The sequence below is a fragment of the Phacochoerus africanus genome, chromosome 11 (genome assembly GCF_016906955.1).
Source record: "Phacochoerus africanus isolate WHEZ1 chromosome 11, ROS_Pafr_v1, whole genome shotgun sequence".
Lineage (NCBI taxonomy): Eukaryota > Metazoa > Chordata > Mammalia > Artiodactyla > Suidae > Phacochoerus > Phacochoerus africanus.
Genome location: NC_062554.1, coordinates 88438214 through 88459908, shown reverse-complemented (window position 1 = coordinate 88459908; position 21695 = coordinate 88438214). Strand labels below are relative to the sequence as shown.

General features: G+C 37.0%; 1 protein-coding gene across 3 annotated transcripts in view; it reads left to right on the top strand.

Moving 5' to 3' along the window:
• The window catches only part of MACC1 (MET transcriptional regulator MACC1), a 108225-nt gene that overhangs the window by 21055 nt on the left and 65475 nt on the right, over positions 1-21695 (top strand). For all 3 annotated transcript variants that reach the window (XM_047753301.1, XM_047753302.1, XM_047753300.1), the window contains exon 2: positions 7975-8046. The gene's annotated coding sequence lies outside the window, so the exon portion shown is untranslated. The remainder of the gene's footprint in view (positions 1-7974; positions 8047-21695) is intronic.

The following is a 21695-nucleotide window of genomic DNA, read 5'->3' as shown; positions in this document are numbered from 1 at the left end:
CCATAGGGCCAGGTTAAAATGTTTCTCCTTGTGTTTATGTCTAACGAAAACTAAAAGGAAAGCACATGGGAAGAGGGCTAACCACTTAGTTGTGCTGCTTTCTAAGTTTGGAGAAGAGAAGAAAAGCTGGGTTCCTTGCTTCTGTCATCACTAAGCTGTATTTCAGAACCTAACTTCCTTTTCTGTTCTTTCATATTGCCTAAAATTGTATCATCTAAAATCCTACAATCTAAAATTATGCTCTAAAAAAGAGATAAAGCCCCTCAGAGCAGCATGGCTTCACAAGTTCCCTGGTTTTAAAATGGGCCCCATTTCATTTATGAACAGAGTCAGATGATGGAGATAGGAAATGGGATCTTGGGGATCACATCATGAAGATGCCCTTATTTTACAAATGGAAACATGAAGCTCTCAGGAAGCAAAGAGTCACTGCTGGTCATATAACCAACTGGTCACAAACTGAGAACTAGCTTCCAGTTCTTGCTATTTCTGTTCTCCCACTTCACAATATTCCTCAAATTATTACAGTAGTAATGTTTTCTTTAATTATGTGTGTGTGTGTGTGTGTGTGTGTGCAGGCACATGCCTATTTGGGTACAGATGGAGGATGCAGTGACGGAGAACAGTGTTAGCTCTTTGATTTCTGGTTCCTACCTGATAGTTTTACTTTGCTGTTCATGAGGCAAAAAGAGAAGAGAAAGAAGTCAAATTTCCTCAAGAGTCTGTGTTTTCCTTCTCTATGACATGTTTATTTTTCCACATCACATTTTGCAAAGAAGTCAGAAGTGGTCCTTCACAACCCAGCCTGCTTTCCCTAGCTTTGGACATTACAGTAATCCCTTAGTTTAGCAGCATCTTTTACAAGATAGATCATAAAACCTCAGAAGCTGCTTTCTGAGAAAACTTGCATTACTTACCAATGACTGTAATGGCAGTTAAAAAAAAATTGAAGGCAAAGTTGCATTTTATGACTGTCACCTCAACATAACTGTTTTTTTTTTCAGTTCTCCAAATTTCTCTCCAGTATATCTGTAATATACAAATTTTTATACTTGCAATCATAGTTTATATAAACTTTCAAGATTAACTTTTTCACTTACACATGCTGTAAAGAATTTCTCATGTTCTTAGATACTTGGCAACTCTTTTACTAAAAAAGGACATCATGCTCTAAGTTGATAGCTTATAGTGGATTCAATTATTCATCTATTATAGATGAATAATTATTATTATTTTTAATAATATAAAGCTTTGATAGAGAGTTTTAGAAACATAGCTGTCTCTCTTCTTTTTGAACTATTTTCTTGGGGACAATACACATTATTAAGAAGGAATAAAATAGTTTTATGATTATTAACATGTATTCCCTAAGAGGATATTCTATTTTGTGGCCTGAAATTTATGTAACTTGGGAAAAAGGGATTTTTGAGAAAAAGAATACAGAATCACAAACATAAATTGTTAGGGTCCCTCCCAGTGCCGTGAAGGGACTCATCACAGTGAGGGGCCATAAGCCCAACTTGTCATAGCTTCACATATTCAAAGTGCTTCCATTAAATACTATAATAACTTTAATTTCATCAGTAAGATATGAACTACTCCATCCCTAGAGCTTCATGAGTACTGTGTTTTGTGATTTAGTTACTTTAGCCGGCATAACCTGGCCACATTTAACATGGATAATTTGCCTTAGTGTGTACTTTTTTTTTTTTTTTGCTTATTAAAAAGATTGTGTTTTATCATCTCTTGCTACATAACGAACTAACTCAAAATTTAGTGGCCCAAAACATGAGTTTTATTATGTTTCAGAATTTGGTTGCTGAGAGATTTAGGTAGGATTGGCTGGGCAATTTCTGCCCTTTGTAGTATAGACTGTGGCTCTTGGCTTGCAGATGGGCTGGTCTAGGGCGTTCATGATTTCACATTCTTGTCTGACATTTTCCAGATATGACTAGAAGGTGGGGCTCATTTGGGCCTGTTGACCAGAGCACCTATATGTAGTTTCTCCAGCTTGGTGGCCTTGGGGTACTTGGACTTCTGACATGGCACTGATTTCACCCAGAGAAGATTTTCAAAGAGAACTGGACAGAGGCTCAACAATTTTTTATGATCTAGACTTGAAAATCTCAGAACATTGCTTTTCCTGCATTCTATTAGTCAAGCAAATCACTAAGGCAAGTCTAGATTCAAAGGAAATCTCAATGAGAAGATAGCAAATAATTGAGTTAGATGTCATTTATTACCTTGTGGCCAAGTACTACAGGGTAATAAATTTTCTTTGATTGTGTACTACTTGCATAAATTACCCTGCTCAATAACTTCATATATTGGAATATCAACAGAAGTATGAAGGTTTAAGTAGAACATTAACATGGCTCCATGATAGTAAGAAAAGATAGTTATTTTGAAACTTGCATAAATCTATTGAATTTACCTTTAATAAGGTTGAAAAATCAGAATTACTTTGATAGCAGGCCTAAGGAAACTGGTTTACAGTTATGTATTACTTATTATATCTTTGTCTCCTATTTCTTTCTTACTTATTTACTTATTTTATTCCTTTAGTAAGATGATACAAATGAGATACCAAATTGTCATTAGTAAATTTAAATACAGTTATGGTAAATAAATACTACAGAAAAACTGGCATAGAAGATAGGATATGTAAGCCATTTTCCTGCTTGTCCTTAGTCTCCATTTCTGCCCTTCTCTGCTCTTCTTTTCTGTAGGTTTATGATATCCCACAGATTGCCTTTTCAGGTTTTTACTGCCAGCAAGATTCCAGTTAGGTTTTGTCAATGGGAGGTCCTGGCAAGAGACCAAGAAAGAAAGAAGAGGGAAAGTGACTCACTTCCTGTTTTCAACTTCTGGGCCTCCATCTGCAGTAGCAAAAAACTATGGACTCCAAACATCGAAGCATCCTCTGGCCATTTCTTCCTTGATTCCAACACCTGCTTTTTGGCACACCCCTTGGCTATACCACCACCAGGACCTACAGCAGAGACCTTTGGTAACCTCAGCTCCAGCTGTGTGGTACCTTCTCAGCAGTCCCAGCACAAGTCACACAGGTTGCAGTTATGTTTTCAGCCACTCGCCTCTCATCAACACCTCATCTGTCATCCAAGTACTGACAGAGGGGCCTCTGCTTGGTGTTTCTAGGGTCTCTTGAGGCACTGTGCAAATGCATTATCAAGTGGGCTCCTGGGTTCAACCACCTCCTCCTCCGTTTTGTCTTCCCGGCCTTGGGGATATTAGGTATCGACATCTAAGTTAGTTCACATTCTGCTTTTTGTGCTTTTAGACTTCTACTCCCCTCTGCTCAAAGGATCTCATATGATTTCTGTTTTCCTCACTGAACCCTCAGTGGTACAGTAGGAGCCTGTGTTACTGCTATTTGCAGATATAGATAGAAGATCTACTAAGTGAGAATGTTCAGATTAGTGCATCTGGTATGCAGAAAGGTGGGCATTCATAAAATATCGGTGCTTTGTTTTCCAAGTTTTTAATGCCCTCCCTTATTATGGACTTCGTGTCACAGAACCAGTTGTGTTTTACAAGGAAATACTCTTTTCACAAAACAGAAAGCAAACATTATTGAGAGTAACACTCTTTTTTCTTGTCAGCATCAAATTGAATTTTGTAATAGCAGAAGTCACAGGAATATATTCACTGATCATTCTGTCATTAATAGTTCACAGGGAGGCTCTCAGAAATGAAAAAAGTGGGTTATTATTAGAAAAAAAGCTTTCATTGAAAGTCTTTCCATTTCTCCTGGTTTGACAAAAACTAACAGATTTTGGCTTTGTTGCTGTTTACAAAGCCATGAATTGCTCCAGAATTTCATATTTAGAGTTATCTGTTCATGCTATGGGAATGGAAAAAGGCACTGCCAATTCCTTTTTGAAAAAAGAATCAACAATGAGTACTGTTTATTTGTTATGCCTTGACTCTCATATTCATTTGTCAGTTCTGAAAAGTTTGTATTGAGAAAAAAATTTTACTTAATATCAAGATCCAGTGACAATTTATTAGTTAATTTATGGCCTTAAATATTTTATAGATATAAGTAATAGTTAAAGTAGTAGAATCAAAATCTTATGAATAAATAAAGCTAAGTGGAAGACATAATCATTTAAATCATCTACATTGGCATAATTAACAATTAAGCATTTAATTTGGTATGATTATAATTATCTTTGATATTCAAAAGACAGAAATAACATGGTATACATATATTTGAACAAACATATAAAATAGTCCTGATTTCAAGGGAGGCAAGAACATAAAATGGGAAAAAAAGTCTATTCAGCAAGCATTGCTGGGAAACCTGGACAGCTGCATGCAAAGCAATGAAACTAGAGCACACCCTCACACCATGCACAAAAATAAACTCCAAATGGCTGAAAGACTTAAATAGACGACAGGGCACCATCGAACTCCTAGAAGAAAACATAGGCAAAACACTCTCTGACATCAACATCATGAATATTTTCTCAGGTCAGTCTCCCAAAGCAATCGAAATTAGAGCAAAAATAAACCCATGGGACCTCATCAAACTGAAAAGCTTTTGCCCAGCAAAGGAAACCCAAAAGAAAACAAAAAGACAACTTACAGAATGGGAGAAAATAGTTTCAAATGATGCAACCGACAAGGGCCTAATCTCTAGAATGTATAAGCAACTTACATAACTCAACAGCAAAAAAGCCAATCAACCAATGGAAAAATGGGCAAAAGACCTGAATAGACTGTTCTCCAAAGAAGATATACAGATGGCCAACAAACACATGAAAACATGCTCAACATCGTTGATTATTAGAGAAATGCAAATCAAAACTACCATGAGATACCACCTCACACCAGTCAGAATGGCCCTCATTAATAAGTCCACAAATAACAAGTGCTGGAGGGGGTGTGGAGAAAAGGGAACCCTCCTGCACTCTTGGTGGGAATGGAAACTGGTACAGCCACTATGGAGAACAGTTTGGAGATACCTTAGAAATCTATCCATAGAACTTCCATATGACCCCGCAATCCCACTCTTGGGCATCTACCTGGACAAAACTCTACTTAAAAGAGACACGTGCACCCGCATGTTCATTGCAGCACTATTCACAATAGCCAGGACATGGAAACAACCCAAATGTCCATCGACAGATGATTGGATTTGGAAGATGTGGTATATATACACAGTGGAATACTACTCAGCCACAAAAAAGAATGACATAATGCCATTTGCAGCAACATGGGTGGAACTAGAGAATCTCATCCTGAGTGAAATGAGCCAGAAAGAGAAAGACAAATACCATATGATATCACTTATAACTGGAATCTAATATCCAGCACAAATGAACATCTCCTCAGAAAAGAAAATCATGGACTTGGAGAATAGAGTTGTGGCTGCCGGATGGGAGGGGGAGGGAGTGGGAGGGATCGGGAGATTGGGGTTATCAGACACAACTTAGAATAGATTTACAAGGAGAACTACCATTTGATCCAGCAATCCCACTCCTGGGCATCTATCCAGAGAAAACCATGACCTGCAAAGACACATGTACTCCAATGTTCATTGCAGCACTCTTTTCAATAGCCAAGACATGGAAACAACCTAAATGTCCATCAACAGAGGAGTGGATCAAGAAGATGTGGTACATATACACAATGGAATATTATTCAGCCATTAAAAGGAACGAAATACTGGCATTTTTAGCAACATGGATGGACCTAGAAATTATGCTAAGTGAAGTCAGCCATACAATGAGACACCAACATCAAATGCTTTCACTGACATGTGGAATCTGCAAAAAGGACAGACTGAACTTCTTTGCAGAACAGATGCTAACTCACAGACATTGAAAAATTTATGGTCTCCGGAGGAGACAGTTTGGGGGGTGAGGGGATGTGCTTGGGTTGTGGGATGGAAATCCTGTGAAATCAGATTGTTATGATCATTATACTACTACAGATGTGATAAATTCATTTGAGTAATAAAAAAAACCTTCACAGAATTTAGTCTTAAGGGAATATAAAAGCTATTGAGAATCCAGAGATTTACTAGCTGTCAGATGTACAAATATGAAGATAATTTAGGAGAGTGAAAGTATTTGTGATTGTCTTCTACTCATTTACAATGAAGCACTTTACATATAGCATAGATAATATATAGATTAGATGATAGAAGTCAGAGTCTCAGATACTTTCCTGATCTCTCACCCTCTCTCTCCATTTTGCAATTTGTGTGTGTATGTGTGTGTGTGTGTGTGTCTCTGTCTGTCTGTCTCTGTCTCTTTCCTCCATTTCATACTTGCAGAAAGCATTTTTCACTTTGGTCTAGAACTAAGAGATTATAGAACTTAAATGTGTCATTTCTTGGTTAGTCTTCCCAGAGCTTTCACACTGCAATGGGCATTTCCTTCAAGAAAGCCATTTATGTTAAGCTATCTATATGCCAAATTTGCATACCACCTAGAAATTTTAATGGGCTTCCGTTGATTTGTTACACATGACTTTTTATTTGTTAATCCAGCTCATTTCCTTCTCAATTTTCAATGGGAAATTCATTCATTCATTTTATTACATTGCATAGTTTATTGAACACCTACTGTACACTAGAAACTGTTCTAGATTCTAGGAATACAACAGTGAACAAAATAAGCAAAGAAATAAATCTTCACCCTATAGTGCTTACATTCTAGCATGGGGAAAATAGAACAGAACAAAATATATTAGTCATGTATATTGTATATTAGAGGATATAAGTGGTATGGAGAAAAGGGCTCATTTATAACGTAATTTTTAAGTAAATATAAAAAGATGCTGGGGAATTCACCATAAATATCTGAGGATGGAGTGTTTAACACAAGTAGAGAAAACAGCAAGTAAAGGCCCAGAAGTAGGAATGTATCTGGTGTGTTTAATGAACAGTAAGTAATGCCAGTGTGGCTGGAGTCATGTGAGGAAGGAGAGAGTATAGAAGGTGATTTCAGACAGGTAATGGGGTCACTTGTTTTAGATCCGATGTTTAGGTCATATGATTTTGGCTTTTACTTGGTTGAGAAAGAAAGCTATTGCAGGGTTTTGAACAGATGTGACCTGAGTGATATGATCTGTTTCAAGGAGAAAGTGATAAGCTACACTGCATGATGTTGATAGATCAAATAAGACAAGTAATAAGAACTTACCACTGAGCTGTATAGCACAGGGAACTTTAGCTAGTCACTTACCATGGAACATGATGGAGGATAATGTGAGAAAAAGAATGTATGTATGTATGTATATATATATATACACACATACATATATATATACATATGTGTGTGTGTGTGTGAGAGAGAGAGAGAGAGAGACTGGGTCACTTTGCTGTACAGTAGAAATTGACAGAACACTAAACCAACTGTAATGGAACATTAAAAATCATTTAAAACAAAACCAAAAAAAAATTTACCACTGAATTTGACAATGGGAGGTCATAGGTGACCTTGAAAAGAGCATTTCTGATCAAGTGGGGAATGGGTAAAAATGATGGAAGCACATGAGGAAAAGAATAATTGTAGATACGGAGAGAAGAATTTTTTTTTTTTTTGGTATGTTTTTGCTGTAAAGGGTAGAGGGTTTTGGGTCGTGATCTAGAGAGTGAAGTAAGATCAAGACAGGTTTAGTTGGCTTTTTTTTTTAAGATGTCAAAAATATCAGCATGTTTTTATGCTTATGGGAATGATGCAATAGAAGGAAATACACTTGTGATGCAAGAAAGAGAAGAGACGGAGGAGAGTTTTGATGCATTTCTTTGAGTAGGTGAGTTGGAATGGCACCTACATATCTATGGAGGAAGGAGACTTGGCTGGCTGCACCAACAGCTCATCCATAGTAACAGGAAAGAAACCCAAGTATATGTGTCCACATATAGGCAGTTCAAAAGATGGGTTGGTAGGAAAAAGTGGAATTTCTCTCTGATTGCTTATTTTCTTTAATCCTCAGTAAAATATGAAGCAAGATCATCAGCTAAAAGTGAAAACTAAGAAGACTGTTGGAGATGATTCAACAAGAAAGGTGAGCTGGATATATGTGCCAAGGATGTTAAGATTGTCTGGCAACATGACAACTAAGCATCTGGGATGAGTTTGTGTGCTTTTCTTCAGCTACAAGCAGTTTTCTGGATTATAAGTAGGTGGAGTGTTGGATTTCACCAAGGTATGGTTACACTACTTAGTAGAAGAAACTTATAGACTGTTTGGAGAGTTAAGAGGGTGTGTAGAAAGGCAATTATATTGGCAGTCTTGTCATTTAAGCTGTAAATAGAGTAAGAGAGGTTTGTGGGAAAGGCAGGTATGGGGCAGTGAAAAGGCGGTAGGATCAGCAGACTATTGGTCTTATAAGGTGAAAGGATTGTCAAAACCAAGGAACTGCCATGACATATTAATTTATATTAGAGTTCACCTTAGTTTAAGAATTTTTTTTGTTCCTCCTGTGGTTTTCTCTTCATCCTGTTTTTTTCTTTAAATATATCCCTTTTTATAAATTAGATCTGAATTAATATCTATTCTCAATGTAAAATATTTTCAGAATCAAATAATTCACACTTATTAAAATTTGAAAAATATAAAAAAAGATAATGAAGATTATTCTCAAGAGTCTTACTAATTAAGCACAAATACTGGTAGTACTTTTGATTATGTCAGTCTTTAAATATACTAGTCTTGTTTCTCTTCATGATTTTTCATGGTTTTGTACCGTCTTTTTCATTTCACCATAGTCTTATAAGCATACTTCATGCTGTTACATGCTTCTATCAAGATTACCTTCAATGACTGCATAATATTCTAATAAGTGGATATTATATAATCTGTTTAATTTTGTCTATATTACAGTGTATTTATACTAATTTATTATGGCATTAAAATTGTGTGGTGGTGAATGTCTTTGTGAATAATTTTTAAGGTCATTATTTAGATATCATAAATAATTTTTATGTTTATTTTTCCTTTCTTTAAAAACAGAATCATCTAGATGTCTCAAACTAGTCCTTAGACATTTTCATATTCTTTAGATAAATCCTCTCAAAGTTTCCACATAGTATTTTAATAACTTCCCTAGTGGATTTAAATATAACAGATTGACCTTACATTTATTTTCAGTGTTTTAAGCTCCTATTTATTTATGTTACTGTGTTACCCAGTTCAGTGTTATGCTACATTTTTTAGAGTGCTCCATCCTGATCACAGACATAAATTCAATGGCCTATTGTTTTGTTGATTAAAATAATGATTTATTCTAATTGTTAATTACTTAGTACAGCAAATAAGTATTTTATATTTATGGACTAATTTTTTTATATTGAAAGTTTTCAGAACCATTTAGAATGTTGTTGGTAAATGCCTCATCTTATTGATATTGGAACACATTGGTGCTAACACACCCAGTTAGCAAGTCCCTTTGAGCTTATAAGAATCAAAGATGCTCTTAGATTAGAGGGCATTGTGGAGAGGACATTACAAAGTTAGGAAATAAAACAGCCTGCAACCGGTGAGCAAGGTTTTATGAACTGGAAGACCACTAGGGATCTAACAGGAGCTCTGGCCACATGGTGGCAATTCTTGGAGTTGTTCCCTTAGGAGAGCTACTCAAGGCCTCCTGCAGTGAGATCTTCAGGGGCATTGCCCACTGATTACTCTGCATGTATTCATTGAGAGTGTGGACTCCCAAGCAAGATTCTTGGGCTTTGGCTCCTGGCTCTTTTACTTCCTAGGTGAATGTTATTAGGTAAGTAAATTTATCTCTGCATGTCTCTGTTTCCCTACTGAAACATGGAGACAGTAATATCAACTATCCCACAGAGCTGTTGTGCAGTTAGAGGAGAAAACAGATGTAAAATACTTAGAACATTCCCTGGCACCGAGTGTGCCTAGTAATTTTTAGCTGTTATTGGTTACTGTGAATTTAAGTTTATCTACATTAGGCAATCTCTTTTACACTTCTGCCAGATTTCTCTTGTTTTCAGTCTGTTTTCTGTTATCTAATTTTACTCACAATGATTTAAAGTATTAAACGTAAATTTCTTGACTTTATTCTAAATCATAACTAAGCAGACTTGATTTTCTTCATAAATTAAAAATGATTAAAGGAACGTTTCTATTCCACATATTTTGTAAGTGCTATTTTTAACTTGGACATCCAACCTAATCCAAAGAAACTTCCTTATTTTCTTGTCTCTCTTTCACGATTACATGTCATTTTCAGTCACATTATGTCTCTTAGGTTAAGTTTAATTGGAATGCTTATTTTGGTTACTGTTTAAATACTAGAAGATATATTTTGGAATAGTACATGTCTTAATATTTTCTTATAAAAGCTTACAATAGATAAGTAGCTGAGATAGTGATAGAATTTTAAAGAGCAATTTGTCAGTGTCTTATTAGTTCTTATAATAGCAAATTATTAGCCTCTGTTCAAATAAAAATTTCTTGATAATTCAGGTTCATATTTTTCTTTTCTTAGAGAGGATGGATACTATTTGTCCCCTATAGTCCCACCAGGAGGTTGAAGAGAAATGTGTTGTATTGTTTAGAAATCTGGAATAGGGAACAAAAGGGAATATTGAAAATATTTTCAATTCAATAGAAGGAAGAGAGAAATAAACACAAAAAGTAAATACAACATTAGGTGGTAGAAATAAAAGTCATGACTTTAAGTGATTGTAAAATAATAGAACTCAACTATTTAAAGATGGATATTAATAATCAATGTGAATTTTTAAAAATCTAGCTATTTGCTCTTTATGGTGGCATACCTCATAACCAACCAAAAGAGGTTAAATAAAGAGATAGAAAAAGATGTCAGATGAATACATCTGAATCTTTGAATTTAAAACTCCAACCATTTTAAGACGTACCCTTATTTTATGTAATATCAAAAAATAAAAGCCATCTAAATTTTGACATCGATTGCATATGCCCTTTCGATTTCAGAGGTTTATTTTTTTGGCTCAACTCATGGCATATGGAGGTTCCAGGCTAGGGGTCAAATTGGAGCTGTAGCCGCCGGCCTACACCACAGCCACAGCAATGCCAGATCTGAGCTGTATCTGCAAACTATACCACAGCTTACGGCAACACTGGATCCTTAATCTGCTGAGCATGCCCAGGGATCGAACCTGAGTCCTCATAGGTACAGGTCAGATTTGTTTCTGCTGAACCACGATGGAAACTCCCTGATCAGAGATTTTAAGCTGTAAAAAATGTCTTAAAATTATTAACTACAATAGTGAAAAGTATGTCGGTATGACAATGTTAGTATCACAGAAAATTTAATTTATGTCAAAAAATGTGTAGACATAAGAGAAACACTAGAGAAGAATAAAGAGAAAAATCCATTAGGAAAACATAACCTTTACATGTTTGCAGTTTTAATAGTAAAGCTCTTAGCTCTGTGAAGCAAAAATTGATAGAATTTTTAATAATAATAATGATAAAAAAGAAAAAAAGAAAAAGAAAAAAAATTTGATAGAATTACAAGAAAATCTGACAACTTTAAAACCATAGCTGAAAATTTTATCACACCTCCCACCGAAACTTTTAAGTCAAATAGGTGTAAAATAATTACAAGAATAGAGTATACTTGAACAATTTAGTTTAAGAACTTCATCTAATAAATATAGAGGGATAGAGGGATTTCATGCATATTTGTAATTTGTTCTTTTTTTTTAATTGTATATTTTATGTTATTATGGCTACTCTTGCAGTTTATGGAAGTTCGTGGGCCAGGGATTGAATATGAATTGCACAGGCCAACACCAGATCCTTTAGCCTACTGTGCTGGGCCAGGGATCAAACCTGTGCCTCTGCAGTGACCTGAGCCATGGCAGTTGGATTCTTAACCCACTGTGCCATGGTGGGAACTTTGTAACTTTTTAAATTTCAGACATTCTGTGTTTGTGTATTTACAAATTTTGTTCATTTGTTTGCTTGCTTTTTAGAGATGTACCCGCAGCACTGGAAGTTCCCAGGCTAGGGGTCCAATCAAAGCTGCAGCTGCTGACCTAGGCCATACCTACATCACAGTTCACAGCAACACTGGATCCTTAACCCACTGAATGAGGCCAGAGATTGAAGCCTCATCCTCCTGGATACTAGTTAGGTTTGTTATCACTGAACAACAACGGGAACTCCCTTTACAGATTTTTAAATGAGAAAAATAACAATGAATCATGTATCAACCAAAACCCTCAAATTCCTTTCTGTAAATGTAACAAAAAGCTACTGAAACAAACACACTTAGTACCAGTAGCTTAAAAATTCGTATCTCTTCTATTTATACTATCTTGATTGTGAAATGACTGCTTATTATTCTGATGTTCTACTAGTTGAATTTGAAATGAAACTAGGTTGTCTCAGAGTTCCCTGATGGCCCAGCAGGTTAAGGATCTGACATTGTCACTGGGTTGAATCTGAACTTCTTGGATTGCTGTTGTAGTGCAGGTTCGATTCCTGACTTAGGAACTTCTACATGCTGCAGGCACAGCCAAAAAAGAAAGAAACTAATTTTTCTCAAATATTCCTTAGCTGAAAATAATATTCCTTTAAGGGAAATAAACTTTTTTTTTCCTAGAGAAACATTGCCAATAGGTCATAATGAGAGATTCACATGTAAATTTTGTTTATTAAAAACTAGGAAGCTTTTACTGGGAAAATGTTAACAAGGGAGATGTTTTTTGGGATATTCCTGTGTATGTCTGTCTGTCTGTCTGTCTGTCTGTGTGTATGTAGTGAGCTAGAAAATGCCACCTAGAGCATAAGAAAACTCTTTTGGCCTAAGCAGAACCAAGACATATACTAAAAACAGGCTTTTTTTATTATCTTAATAGCTGAAAGTACCTCCATCTAGATTTTATAATTCTAAGAGAAAGAAAAGACAGATACATGAACTCCAGCAAAACATGCTAAAAGAGAGAGTATTTGTCCTTAAAGCCTAAAGCAGAACTGGTCTTAGATGTGATCCCCAGGCTATACCAGGAAGGGCCATGCCACTTACAGGGTAAAGAGAGTCCCACATTTTCCCTGTATCACCCTGAAATCCCACGATTAGCACCATGTTCCTTTAAACATTTTTGCCCCAGAAGGGTTGCCTTGTAAGGATGGCATCTTGAGCTGCCATGTATTTTATGAGGTCCAGTACTATGTTGGTATAAAACAAAACAAAATGAAATATATTCTTATCACCTTATAATTGTGATTCAGTGGCTCTCAGTGTTCATTGTCCATTGGAATCTCCTGGGACCTCTTTATATAAATAATGTTACCGGGGTTCCACCCTAGGCTTTTGGGATAGGTTCTGGACTTCTGTATTCTTGTTATTTATTTATTTATCTATCTATCTATCTATCTATCTATCTATCTATCTATCTATCTATCTTTTTTTTTTTAGGTCTGCACCCACGGCATACGGAAATTCCCAGGCTAGGGGTTAAATCGGAGCTGAAGCCACCAGTCTATGCCACAGCCACAAGGATACCAAATCCAAGCCTCATCCGCAACCTACACCACAGCTCATAGCAATGCCAGATCCTTAAGTAGGCCAGGGATTGAACTGAGTAGGGCCAGGGATCAAACCCACAACCTCATGGTTACTAGTTGGATTTGTTTCTGCTGCACCACAACAGGAACTCCTGGACTTCAGTATTTTTTAAAAGTTCCATAGTTGATGATACAGAAGAATGGTTGAGGACCACCATTTTACATTAAACTGGTTAGGGCAACCAGCCAGGGGGCGGAAACAAGACCAGTACAGAGCTTCAGAACAGCAGGCCAGGAGGACCCCAGCCTGGCACTGGGTGGTGCTGTGGGCACAACTCTGAGCCTCCTTCTGGTTTCCCCAACTGAACACAAGGAACCCTCCAGCTCCCACAGAGTAGTGAGGGTCTCAGTAGAGGGAAACACAACCCCCTACCTTGGGTATTCCACCTGCTTTAAATGAAAGGAGAGATGGAGAGGAAGGGAAGAACGAATTCCTCTGGAAAGGTTCTAAGTTCTTTTGGGTTACTAAGTGCGAGGGTTCAATTTTTTAGTCTGCTTTAATGAAATAAAAAGGACAGCGATGGACAATTGTATCCATCTTATATGGATGGTTTCCTTTGTATTTAACTTGCTATTTCTATTAGAATTTTGTATGAGAAAATAGAACACTTATTACACTCATTAGGGTATAAGTACATGGTCCCTTTCATGTGGGACCATGTGCTTATACCCTAATAGTGTAATTACAGAGACAACTGTCTTGGGTTCCTTAGACTGACACATTTTAGTTTCAAAAATGGAACAGTCCTGGGCAAACTTAGTCCTATCTACCCAATAGATAGTTGGTCTCCCTACCTATAACCCACATGTTCTCTTTAGCAGCTGTGTTTTCAGGCCTTTAAGTAGGACATAACACCTCTTTTATTCACTATAAATTCCTTTTCTTTATGGGTAGGAAATATGGCTATTCATGAAGAGTTATAGGAGAACTAGAAGTAGGGTTGACAATGCATGGCCTTAAGTTGTTTCACTGAAAATATTCTCATTAGTTGCATCTTCTAGTTTCCCATCGCCCTTTAAGGCTGTAGTCTCCTGCAGCCCAACCCCAAACCTTTCAGTTGGTTTCCTTTCTCACACAGGAAAATTTTGGTCTCTCTTAGCTTCTTTCTTAAGACTTCTTGTACACTCCATCATTACCTGAAACTGTCTTCAAATAAGTGAATTTTAAGATGTAATTGTCTCTCAGAAAGGAAATGATCTGGTTTCCAGTATTTAGAGAACAGCAAAGCATTACTAATAACAAAACCATTTCTTGTTCTGCTAAATAATATGTGTATATATTTCTTGTGACTATTCTCTCTTCTTTATCCATTCATCTATGTACTATCCAACTCCCTACCAATCTGACTATATATATCTTTACATATGAGCAGATACTGTTATTTTTCAATTTTGTACTTTGATAAACAGTTCATACTTTGCAAATAATTCTCACTTTACAAAATTGACAAATAAAAATACTCTGATTCCCTGAAACATTAAAAATTAGATGTGATAAATTGTTGAGAATTTAAGGGAAACTCCTGCTTTACACATTGGATGATGAGGCATAATGAACACTCCTTTCTTTAATCTTATCAGTTCTATCAAACTTCACCCACATGCTTATTCTCATAGCAATTATTAGTACATAAACACTCTGTTATCATTTAACAGCAACTGAACATTCATATTGGCTCGATCAAGAAGGTAGACTTGTCAGATATGATTCACACCAGCGTTTCTAAGTTCGAACCTAGGAAGACTATGGGTGTACTTAAAATGTGTGTCAGAGGGTGTTTTTCTTCTGGCAAAGAATTTGGTGACTCTTATAGTTAATTCAACCCAGTAACAGTGGGGTAAGTCTTGACTGAAAAACATTAGATTTAGTTGCAAAAGGACTGAGAAAATCTAGTTAGAAAAGAAAACAGTAGTTTTTCAATTACCGTCTTTAGAGAGGTAAAAAGATTATCTTTAATGATCTTTTAATCAGAATGATTAAACAATCACATGATAAATAGCACTAAACTTCCGCAGTGCTTTTTGTGCTTCCTCTTTTCCAATATTCCTTAAGTATCTTTGTCAGTAGCCACTCACTACTCATGCTGAGACCAAGAGAATTGGCACAGATAAGAATAAAATAAAAATGATAAGAACTCTCATTTTCATCAGTGATTGGTATTAATTGGGGATTTATGGTATTTATTTAATCTTTACAATGACTTATAAAAAGCTTTATTGAGATGTAAATCACATACCATTAACAAACTATTTAAAGCAGATATTTTTATAATCTATTGTTGAGGAAGTATGCTCAGAGCAATGAATTCACTTATAAGCTTTGCTTCGAACCCATTTCTGTTTAATTTCAAGGCCTACATTCTTTCTATATTTTTTCTTTCTGGCAGGAGTAATACAAATACTTGTTAAAATGTTCTATGAAGAATGGCAAATAGGAGGGGGTTCCCAAGACACAACTGAACAGCAGTCATTTTTTCCCTTAGGCAGCAAAGTCAGAGTCTAAGGCCATCTGAGTGAGAGAAAATTCTAGAATGTGCCCAGTTGGAGAAATTATTTCTCTATGCACAGGAGCAATAGGAGGGAAGAACCAGAGGAAGAGAAAGAGAATCACTTGGTCCTTCTACTTTTTATACAGTATTTAATTTGACTATTAAAGCAGCACTATGAAGAATAGGGCTCATTAATAAAAACAACAATAGTAATAATATTACTATTCCTTATTTTTTACAGGTAATAAACAAGGTCACAAAATGTTTAGTAATTTTCCCAAGTTTATATCCAGGGGTCTGAAACAAGAGAATTCTAACTCTAAAACCAGAATTCTCTGTACTTTGCCAAAATGCATTTACATAAGAAAAAACAAACACTGATGATAGGGGAAAACCAGTGAGCTCTCAGGATGTCAAGTGTTCTATAAAGTGGTGGAGTTTTAGAGGTTCCTGTTGTGGCTCAGCAGGTGAAGGACCTGATTATTGTCTCTGTGAGGATGATGGTTCAATCGCTTGTCTGCCTAGGTGGGTTAAGGATCCCATGTTGCCATGGGTGTGGAGTAGGCCTCAGCTTGAGCTCCAGTTCAACCCTTGGCCTGGAACTTCCATAATGCTGCAGGTGTTACCCAAAAAAAAAGTGGTGGAGTTTTGCAGGGCTTATAAGAAAACAAATACAGAATTAGGCTCAGGGTCCTGGAAAGAGCCTGCTAAATGAGGGTCCTACAAGTTCAGCTTTATGAGTCATGGGGTAAATCTGACTCTAGTTCTTCCCCTTCTGAATCAGTAAGTGACCTCTGTGCCTTTTGAAAAATACAAGCCAGAAAACTTCTCTTGCATATAATGATGCAAAAAAAAAAAAGACTCAAGGTCACTTATGACAGCCAAAGTCATATCCAAAAACTTGCTTAACAGTTCAACTTGTTCAATTATCTACCAATTCTCCGCCAGAGTCACTTTTTTTAAAAACTTTTACTGAAGAAAAATGTATACTTGTTGTTTAAATGCATTATGTTGATCAAGTATTTGTAAACATTCTGAAATTCATTTTTTTTTGTCTTTTGTCTTTTTTGTTGTTGTTGTTGTTGTTGCTATTTCTTGGGCCGCTCCCGCGGCATATGGAGGTTCCCAGGCTAGGGGTTGAATCGGAGCTGTAGCCACCGGCCTACGCCAGAGCCACAGCAACGCAGGATCCGAGCCTCGTCTGCAACCTACACCACAGCTCACGGCAACGCCGGATCGTTAACCCACTGAGCAAGGCCAGGGGCCGAACCCGCAACCTCATGGTTCCTAGTCGGATTCGTTAACCACTGCGCCACAACGGGAACTCCTGAAATTCATTTTTTAAAAAAGAAGAGGGAGGGAGATAGACAGAGAGACACTGTGTGTGTGTGCATGTGCACACGTGTGTACACATACATCCACACACACAAATCCATCCTTAAAATGAACATACTACAGGGAATTCAAATTAACAAATGTCTATTGATCATCAGTTAATATATGCCTTGGTCAATAGTGAAAGATGGATGATTTATGATGAATGTTTATCAGAAGTCCATAATACTCTCTTACTCATTTTTTGAGTGTTAATTGCATAGTTCTGCTCTGTGAGTTGAAAGGCAAGATGCTGCAAGAATGAAGTAAAGTCAGCATGAGTAGAACCAACCTTGCCAGGGACTTGATTTTCTCTTGTCTTGGCCAAATGTCACATCTAAAAAGTCGTTGTGTGGACTCCTGGAAGAGAACATGGGCAAAACATTCTCTGACATCAACCTTACAAATGTTTTCTCAGGTCAGTCTCCCAAAGCAACAGAAATAAAGGCAAAAATAAACCAATGGGACCTAATCAAACCGACGAGCTTTTGCACAGCAAAGGAAACCAAAAAGAAAACAAAAAGATAACTTACAGAATGGGAGAAAATAGTTTCAAATGATGCAACCGACAAGGGCTTAATCTCTAAAATATACAAACAATTTATACAACTCAACAGCAAAAAAGTCAACCACCCAATGGAAAAATGGGCAAAAGACCTGAAAAGACATTTCTCCAAGGAAAATATACAGATGGCCAATAAGCACATGAAAAAATCCTCAACACCCATGATTATTAGAGAAATGCAAATCAAAACTACCATGAGATACCACCTCATACCAGTCAGAATGGCCATCATTAAGAAGTCCACAAATAACAAGTGCTGGAGAGGGTGTGGAGAAAAGGGAACCCTCCTGCACTGTTGATGGGAATGTAAGCTGGTACAATCACTATGAAGAACAGTATGGAGATACCTTACAAATCTATACATAGAACTACCATATGACCCCGCAATCCCACTCTTGGGTGTATATCCCAACAAAACTTTCCTTGAAAAAGACACGTGCACCCGCATTTCATTGCAGCACTATTCACAATAGCTAAGACATGAGAACAACCCAAATGTCCATCGACAGATGATTGGATTCGGAAGATGAGGTATATATACACAATGGAATACTACTCAGCCATAAAAAGAACGACATAATGCCATTTGCAGCAACATGCATGGAACTAGAGACTCTCATACTGAGTGAAGTAAGTCAGAAAGAGAAAGACAAAAACCACATATCACTTATATCTGGAATCTAATATATGGCACAAATGAACCTTTCCACAGAAAAGAAAATCATGGATTTGGAGAATAGACTTGTGGTTGCCAAGGGGGAGGGGAAGGGATTAGGATGGATTGGAAGCTTGGGGTTAATAAATGCAGACTATTGCCTTGGGAATGGATTAGCAATGAGATCCAGCTATGTAGCACTGGGAACTGTGTCTGGTCACTTATGATGGAGCATGATAATGTGAGAAAAAAGAATGTATATATGTATGTGTAACTGGTCACCATGCTATACAGTAGAAAATTTATAGAACACTATATACCGCCTATAATGGATAAAAAAATCATATAAGAAAATAAAAAAATAAAAAATAATAAATAAAAGATCCCCCCCCCCAAAAAAAAGTCATTTTTCATAGGAGGTACAATGCTAGGGCAGTGTGAGGCTGGGACCACTTTATTTCACGCTCATTGAGTTAAACTTTTTATCATTTTTGCTTTAAATTCTTAAAATATAAGCCATTATTACTTTGACATTATATAGCATATGAATTTTAAAAGATCTCATTTTTTGCCCTTCTAGAATTCAGGAAATGTTTAGAAACATTCTCATACCCTCCTTCTTATGGAGTTCAAATCAGGAGGTGACAGTTTGATTCCTGAACCTATCAGTGATGAGCCTGCTACCCTGAGCACCTCATATAACCTCTCTGCAGCTCAGTTTTATTATCTGCAAAATGAGCATTCTTTGTCTAACATAATGCTTTTCTCTTATCGTCACGGTAACTTATAATTGCAGTCATGTTGAGTTTGGAGGCTAACAGCTGCCTACTTCATGAGCCAGGACTGCTTCATAATTTGTAGTACCCAAGGCAAAATGAAAATGTGGGATCCCTTGTTCCAACATAGTAAGTATTTCAAGATATCAACAGTTGAGCGTTAGACCAACATGAGGCCCTTCTGAGAAAAAAGCCCTGTGTGACAGCATGTCACACATACACCCTTCTTTTGGGCCCTGCTGTGAACTTTGGAAAGATCTCCTGGGACTGAGATTGAAACTTAATGCTACTCTCTACCAACAAGCCCAGGCATAGTCTCAAACTCACTTCCTTTGGAAGGGAAGATCTGACCCATGGGTAGGAAGCATAGTGTAGGGTTCAAAGTCTTGTCTCTAGAATTTGGTTATCCCTAAGTTCAAACAATGGCTCTGCCGCCTAGTACCTATATAATCTTGGGCAAATATGGAGTTCCCATCGTGGTTCAGTGGGTTAACAAACCCAGCTAGCATCCATGAGGACACAGGTTAGATCCCTGGTCTCTCTCAGTGGGTTAAGGATCCGGCGTTGCCATGAGCTGTGGTGTAGGTCGCAGACACACCTTGGGTCCTGCATTGCTATGGCTGTGGCAAAGGCTGGCGGCTACAGCTCCGATTCCACCCCTAGGCTGGGAATCTCCATATGCCATGGCTGTGGCTCTAAAGTAGACAAAAAGACAATAAATAAATAAATAAAATTGGGCAAATAACTCTGTAAGCCTAATTACCTTACATTTAGAACCAGCTTTATAGAGTTTTGAAAGTTATAAATGAGAAAATTCATGCACAGCACTAGGAATGTAGCAAGCTCTCTATAAATAATAGCTTTTATGATGGATTTTTTAATTATTTTTCAGGCCTGACATATTCCTTTTGTGTACTGTTTATAGTCCTTTACATTTTCCCTTTCAGACTAAGGTTTCTGGGAAGGTTTCTTGGCTACATCATTAAACTGAACATGAAACAATTTCCAATCTACTGTTTCTCTGTTTCTGATTTCTGCTCCCTAATATGATGTTATCCTACACAGTTATTGTAATTTTCCCAAACTCTTGCTCTGCTGGTAATGGGAGGGTGATAAGATAAAAAGAATGTGATCGGTGTCTTGACATAGTGATATTAACAAGACATTGTATTGATGGATACTTTGAATTACTACAGTTGGAGGCATCATAGAAATTATTGTGTATTTCTAATACTGCTTAGAGCACTAGGGTTCCTGCAGGCCCTCCCTAGAGAATCTTACAAAGCCACTTTTGTTGGGAAAAGTGACTACTGATATTTTTGCTGTCAGGTCTTTTAAATCTTTGGCCACAATGACCAGAGGTAACAAACTATTTGAAAACTATTGGTAAAGGTATATGCACTACCAATCAGAGCGTGTCCATAGCCTATCAGAAGGTGCCCTGGGAGTCACATCCAGTGAGGCCATACGTACATGGCAATACCATGTAAATGTCCAGTGAAATCATACCAGGTGAGTATCATCTACTGATTATAGTTCCTTTGTTTTCCACTCAGGGTTTTTATACTAGTTGTATTTACCAGAGGACACAAAATTATTTGTGTAGGTTTGGCTATTGAGGCGTAAAGTCCATCAGTCCAGTAATTGCCCTTCTGACATTTTAGCATTTGCTGTTACCTGTAAGAGTTATAGCCTATGTGGAAGTATTTTTAATATCATATAGGTCAAGAATTAAATACAGTACAGATGATAGAAACACAGGAATCTGAGGTATTCAGGGACTAGTTGAAAAATATTTCGAACATACTGGGTGACTGAATACAAAAATTTTCACTGTATGATGATTATTGTAAATATAATGACTGTAAATGAACACATCTTAAAGGGAATTTTTTAAAATTTTGGGGCCGCACCTGTAGTACATGGAAGTTCCCAGGCTAGGGGTCTAATTGGAGCTATAGCCGCCAGCCTACACCACAGCCACAGCAACGCCAGATCCAAGCCACGTCTGCGACCTACATCACACGTCATGGTGACGCCAGATCCTTAACCCACTGAGTGAGGCCAGGGATCAAACCCAAAACCTCATGTTTCCTACTAGGATTCATTTCCACTGTGCCATGACAGGAACTCCTACTTTTTTTTTTTTTTGTCTTTAAAAGGGAAATTATTTTGAATAATATTGTTTTCCTGGTTACTCTTTTGCAAACACCCCCTCCCTCCCGCCAAAAATATTGGCTCTTTTGACAAGTTATACAGTTGGCAAATATT